The sequence below is a fragment of the Lactuca saligna genome, chromosome 4 (assembly GCF_052625555.1).
Source record: "Lactuca saligna cultivar CGN05327 chromosome 4, ASM5262555v1, whole genome shotgun sequence".
Classification (NCBI taxonomy): domain Eukaryota; kingdom Viridiplantae; phylum Streptophyta; class Magnoliopsida; order Asterales; family Asteraceae; genus Lactuca; species Lactuca saligna.
This window is the reverse complement of record NC_136420.1, coordinates 139,430,255-139,436,152: the sequence shown is the minus strand read 5'-3', so window position 1 is coordinate 139,436,152 and position 5,898 is coordinate 139,430,255. Positions and strand designations below refer to the sequence as shown.

General features: G+C 33.4%; 1 pseudogene; it reads left to right on the top strand.

Annotated features, from left to right (window-relative positions):
• The first annotated feature begins 875 nt into the window (after positions 1-875).
• On the top strand, positions 876-1,481 carry LOC145040205 (secreted RxLR effector protein 161 pseudogene; annotated as a pseudogene).
• The last annotated feature ends 4,417 nt before the right edge of the window (positions 1,482-5,898 follow it).

The following is a 5,898-nucleotide window of genomic DNA, read 5'->3' as shown; positions in this document are numbered from 1 at the left end:
CGGCAAGGTACCGTGTTTTAACTGATGTTTATAATGATTGTGACGAGTTATTATTCTTACAAGATGTCAATGAACCCACATCATATTCCATGGCTACAAAAGATGAAAATTGGGTCAAGGAGATGAAAAGTGAATTGGATGCGATTGAAAGAAACCATACTTGGAACCTGGTTGATTTACCACCAGGTCGCAGACCCATTGGACTTAAATGGGTTTATAAATTAAAAATGGACCCAAATGGCAATGTGATAAAGCACAAGGCTAGATTAGTGGTGAAAGGTTATGTCCAGAAGCACGAAATAGATTACGATGAAGTGTTTGCGCCCGTTGCACGACTAGAAACAGTAAGGATTTTACTTGCTCTCTTGGGAAAAAATGGATGGAAAGTGCATCATCTCGATGTGAAATCTACATTTTTAAATAGAGATTTGGAAGAAGAAGTTTATGTATCCCAACCGAAAGGATTCGTGAAATGTGATCAACCCCGAAAAGTTTACAAGTTGTAAAAGGCTCTTTATGGACTTTGACAGACACCAAGGGCCTGGAATGCTCGTTTAGACTAATGCTTGAGAGGTCTTGGTTGTGAAGTGTCTTCAAGAGCATGCTGTTTACACAAAGAATAGGGATGGAAAACTAATAATCGTTGGAATATACGTTGATGACTTGATTGTTACAGGTAATTGTGATGCTGAAGTGGAAGAGCTCAAAGCTCAAATGAAAAGGAAATTTGAAATGAGCAATCTGGGAACATTATCGTACTACCTCGGGAGAGAAGTGGTTCAACGAGAGGGTGAAATTACACTAAAGCAGACAACCTATGCAAGAAAGTTACTTACAAAGACGGGAATGGTAGATGTAACCCATCTAAATATCCGATGGAGCCTAAGTTGGAGTTAAGCAAAAGGGAAAAAGGTGACCCGGTAAACCCAACAGAATATAGAAGTATCGTGGGTGGTTTAAGATATTTAACTCACACGCGACCCGATATCTCGTATGCTGTCGGGATGGTAAGTAGGTTCATGGAGAAGCCCACAGATGTGCATCTTCAAGTCGTGAAAAGAATCTTGAGGTATGTGAAAGGTACAATTGATTTTGGCTTGACATATGCTAGAGGAAATGAAGAGAACATAATTACCGGTTACAATGATAGTAATCTTGCTAGAGATGTAAATGATAGGAGAGGTACAACGGGGACCGCATTTTATCTAAATGAGAATTTGGTAACCTGGAGTTCTCACAAGCAACAAAGTGTTGCTTTATCTTCATGTGAGGCTGAATTTATGGCTGCTACGTCAGCAATGTGTCAAGGAATATGGATCAGAAGATTGCTTAATGAGATAAAAGGTAGCAAGATTAGTCCAGCAACATTGCATGTAGACAACAAGTCTACATTGGCTTTGACGAAGAACCCGGTGTTTCACGGGTGGAGCAAGCACATTGACATGCGGTTCCATTTTATACGGGAACGTATCGAGAAATGAGACATTATAGTCAAACATGTGAGCAATCAAAAACAATGGGCAGACATTCTTACGAAATTAATGCGCAAGATTAAATTTGAAGAGATGCGAGATCAGCTGGGAGTAAAGCACATAACACCTTCTGGATTACGGGGGAAAATGTTGGAATAATCCAGAAGTTTGAAACTGATATCCGTTTTTATTTTGAGTTTTGAGTTATTATCTTTTTCTGCAAATTTGGTAGCAAATAAACTTAGTTTGTTAGTTTTTGTTTCTAGTATAAATAGGTAATGTTGTTTTCACGTGAATCAATATAAAAATAACTTTGTATAATAAAAACTAATTATAAATTTCTGATTAATGTTTTTTTTTTTATAGTTTTAATGATTTATTTTATCAACCGTGTACTGCACAGATTATAACCTAATGAAAATATAAATACCTAAATTTCCAATCATATTGAGTTTAGACCTATTTATCTTCTAAACTTTGACATTGCATTTTGATATCATGGATTTTTCCTGAATTTCCTGAATTTTTATTTCATCACCAATATAATTTTCCACCCAATTACATCAACATTTTGATGGATTAGATTCATCTTGAATCATCATTTGATATAGCTTTACAAATTTCATATGTATACCACAAATTTCTTGAATCTTTTTGCAAGACAAGTGTTGACCTAACGAATAGCCACTTCTCATTTTATGGATTTTTATTTTATTTTTGTTTTTAGTTTTATTTTTATTTTTGGAATCGGCCAATAAAGAAGTTGTCATAGAGAATTCGTTTAGAGATAACCCGTTTCTCTAGTTCTTCGCTCGCTAGTTTTTTTTTTTTTTTTTTTTTTTTTTTTTTTTTTTTTTTTTTAACGGCGAATACCATTACTCTATTTCTTTAGTGTGGAACATTTCCTTCGGTTTGACATTGGTATCGTAAACATTCATTAATTTTAGAAATTCAATAATGTTTGAGATTACATAGCTTTAAATGAGGTGTGGGACAACTAGAGAGCCATCGATGTATTTTCCATAAAAATCCATGGCTTCTTTTGTTGCATTCTCTCCTAATCTGCCTGGATGTTGAGATATTAGGACATAGAGTTAGTGTCTTTATTGGGTGCACTCATCAAGTCACAAATCACAATTACACTTATTTTCATGAAGTTTACCCCGAAGAATAATTCAAAGTGACTAGCACATTCAAATTAATTTAGGCATACACCACCAACCCACCGAAAAAGTGGTGTTACATCTGCATCACGTCACCTTCATTACCAACAGAGTGGTCACCACAAACCCATTAGAGACAAAAAATGGTTATCGTTGACAATATTTTTTTTATTTTTTTATTTTTCTAACATTATATTAAATAAAAAAAACATAATTTATAACATAAATAAATATTTTTATTTTTTTATTTTTTGTAACATTATATCAAATAAAAAATATAACTTACAACGTAAATAAATATTTTTTAATTTTTTATTTGTTGTTACATTATGTTAAATAAAAAACATAATTTATAACATAAATAATTTTTTTGAAAACACAAAAAAAATTAAAACCAAATTTCATTAATTAAAAACATAGAAATTTAAAAACCTAAATTACCAAAATAAACATAAAACATTACACTACTTAATTAAAAAACATAAAAACTTAAAACACAAAAATCATAGGCAAATACTACACTTCGTCATCACCATCCTGATCGCCTTCATCCGCCTCACCGTCACCGTGTGCATTCGCATCGCCATCATCGCCCTCATCCTCTTCGTCTTCATCGTCATTTCCCCCTTGGAGTTGTCTTCCCCATATGTGTTCAGTCAAATCATGACATACATTGTGATATGTTTCACGATTTTGTATTTTCAAAAATCTAGAGAAGTATGCAAGACTGCCAACTTATATTACTAAAGGTGGATTAAGTATATCGTTCCCGGTATATGAACAAATAGTCTTTCCCTCTTCTTCTATTATCATGTAATCTAAAATAACACAAGCAGTCAACTTCATCATCAGTTTTGCTCTATCCATGTCTGTGCTGGATGTTTGATTATGTGTCACTTTTGTTTTAGGACTCCAAACACTCGTTACACATCCTTCTATGCAGACTCATGTGCTAACTTGAAATTTTTTCTCTTTTCATCAGCTGGAAATGAATATGATTTGACAAATATAGCATACTCTGGATACATCCCATCAGCTAGGTAATACCCATACTTATATTTATTTCCATTCAAAACGTATGACATGTCTGGTGCTTTACCCTGCAAAAAATTGTTAAATAACGGAGACGCTTCAAGCACATTCAGGTCATTGTTGGACCCCGCCATACCAAAGAATGTATGTCAAAACCATAAGTCTTGTGAAACAATCGCCTCTAATATGACAGTCGTCACGCATTGGGACAATTTGCCCACTCCCAATGTGTACAATCAATACTACCAAGCATCCCTGGAAAACCATGTTTAACTTGATGCACAACATACAACTGTTCGACATCACTTTTATTCGGATGTCGCAAGTATATGTCACGGTAAAGTTCTATAACATACTCATAGAAAAGATATCTACATTCTCGGCTCGTCCTCGCAGACATTTTCAAATACTCATCTGAAGCGTTTGCGGTTACGCCATATGCCAATTACCTAAGTGTGGTCGTATATTTTTGTATTGTAGTAAACCACGTTTACCTCTAGCATCCCATCGTAATTGGAAAAACTCATAATTACGTTCCAAATCTTTAGCTATATGTAAGAACAAATTTCCACTAATACGAAAACGTTCTTTAAATTTCGATATGTCATATAAACTATCAGGGGCAAAATAATCACGTACCAAAAGTTCATTTGTCGCCTCTCGATCTCGTTTGATCCATTTTCCATGTTTCTTCTTGCGGTGTTAATTTTCGCCTCTCGCATGAATTATGTCTTGTGCCGCAGACAATAGTTTGTGCAAAACTAACTCGTCATCAGAATTGTTATCCATTTTTTGTGTGTATTTGATTTGAAAGAGTTTGTGTGTTTGTTTTGAAAATTTTGTGTAAAAATGGTTGTATATATAAAGAGAAATCAAATTAAATAATTTTTTTTTTATTTAACCCCCCAATGGTCAAAAAATAATCCAACCAATTAGCTTACGCGTTTTCTTCCACGCAACCACCAACCCACCGAAGCCAGGGGCAGTGTTCACGCATGGAGAGAGGCTCCACGTAAGCAAGTCATGCGTGGAGCTCCCTCCGCTACGGACAACCCTATAATAAATATTTGTAGACGTCAATGTGGGACTAGCTCATTCGGTAGAGGTAGAAGACTCTTAGATTGGAAGTATCGGGTTTCAACCCGGATATAGACGAATTAACTAACTTGTTGAATTAACTTTTAACCACTATCCAATCATTAAAAAAAATTGTAGCCCTTAAATAAATGAGATTAACTAAAAAGACACATCATTTTATTATATAGACATTTAGTTTTTAAAATATTTTTATTGATTTAAATTATATTGTTTTCTGAAGAATTTTTTTTATAAGTGATTATAGGTTTATTTTTGATAAAGATATCAATGTGATGTTTAAAAAAAAAAATCAATTTAGGAGCACTTTTTTATTATATTAAGATCTATATAATATTTGTTAAGTTTGACCCTCACATTGTCGTTGATACCATTTTAGTTATTCCCATTAGGCACTTAAAAATCATTTTCTCTAGTTGCATCAATTAATGCTACAATTCTAACATTTTATATGGCCATGAATAATAGTTTGGGCTAAAGTAAGTGCTCTTGTCATTGCACCTAAATCTTAATATTTCATAGGGTGTCGTAACATTTCATTTTTTCTTTTTGAAATTTAATTAAACTATATATTTTTTAAAACACAAACAATTAAAATTATATAAATTTTATTTTTTTAAACCACAAACAATTAATATCAAATAAATTATATTTTTTAAAACACAAACATTTCATATTAAATTAACAAAGTTACAATAAATTAAAACTTAAAATACCTAGAAACACGAGTTAATAATCCAAACTACAACAAACATGACTTAATACCTAGAAACACGACTTAATACATTAAAAAAAACTTCATAAAAAAACATACCAAAGCAACGAGTCTTACTCCGAAAACTAGTCATCCAATTTGTCTTTCGATGTCATATTTAGATCACGACCGTCCATCGTCCAAGGATGACCGGTCAAATGGCAGTGAAGATCAGCATGGATTACTGCATTGTTGACTATGCTCATTCTCTGTATCCATTCTTGACCACGATATTTAAGTGGTTGTATCTCGGGGATGACTTCATTCTTGTCGTACACACATATCATAGTTTGTTCATGTTCTAGTATCATATTATGCAATATGATACACGTATATATCACCTCTATCATAGTAGAAACATCACGAAACGTGGATGCTTCGG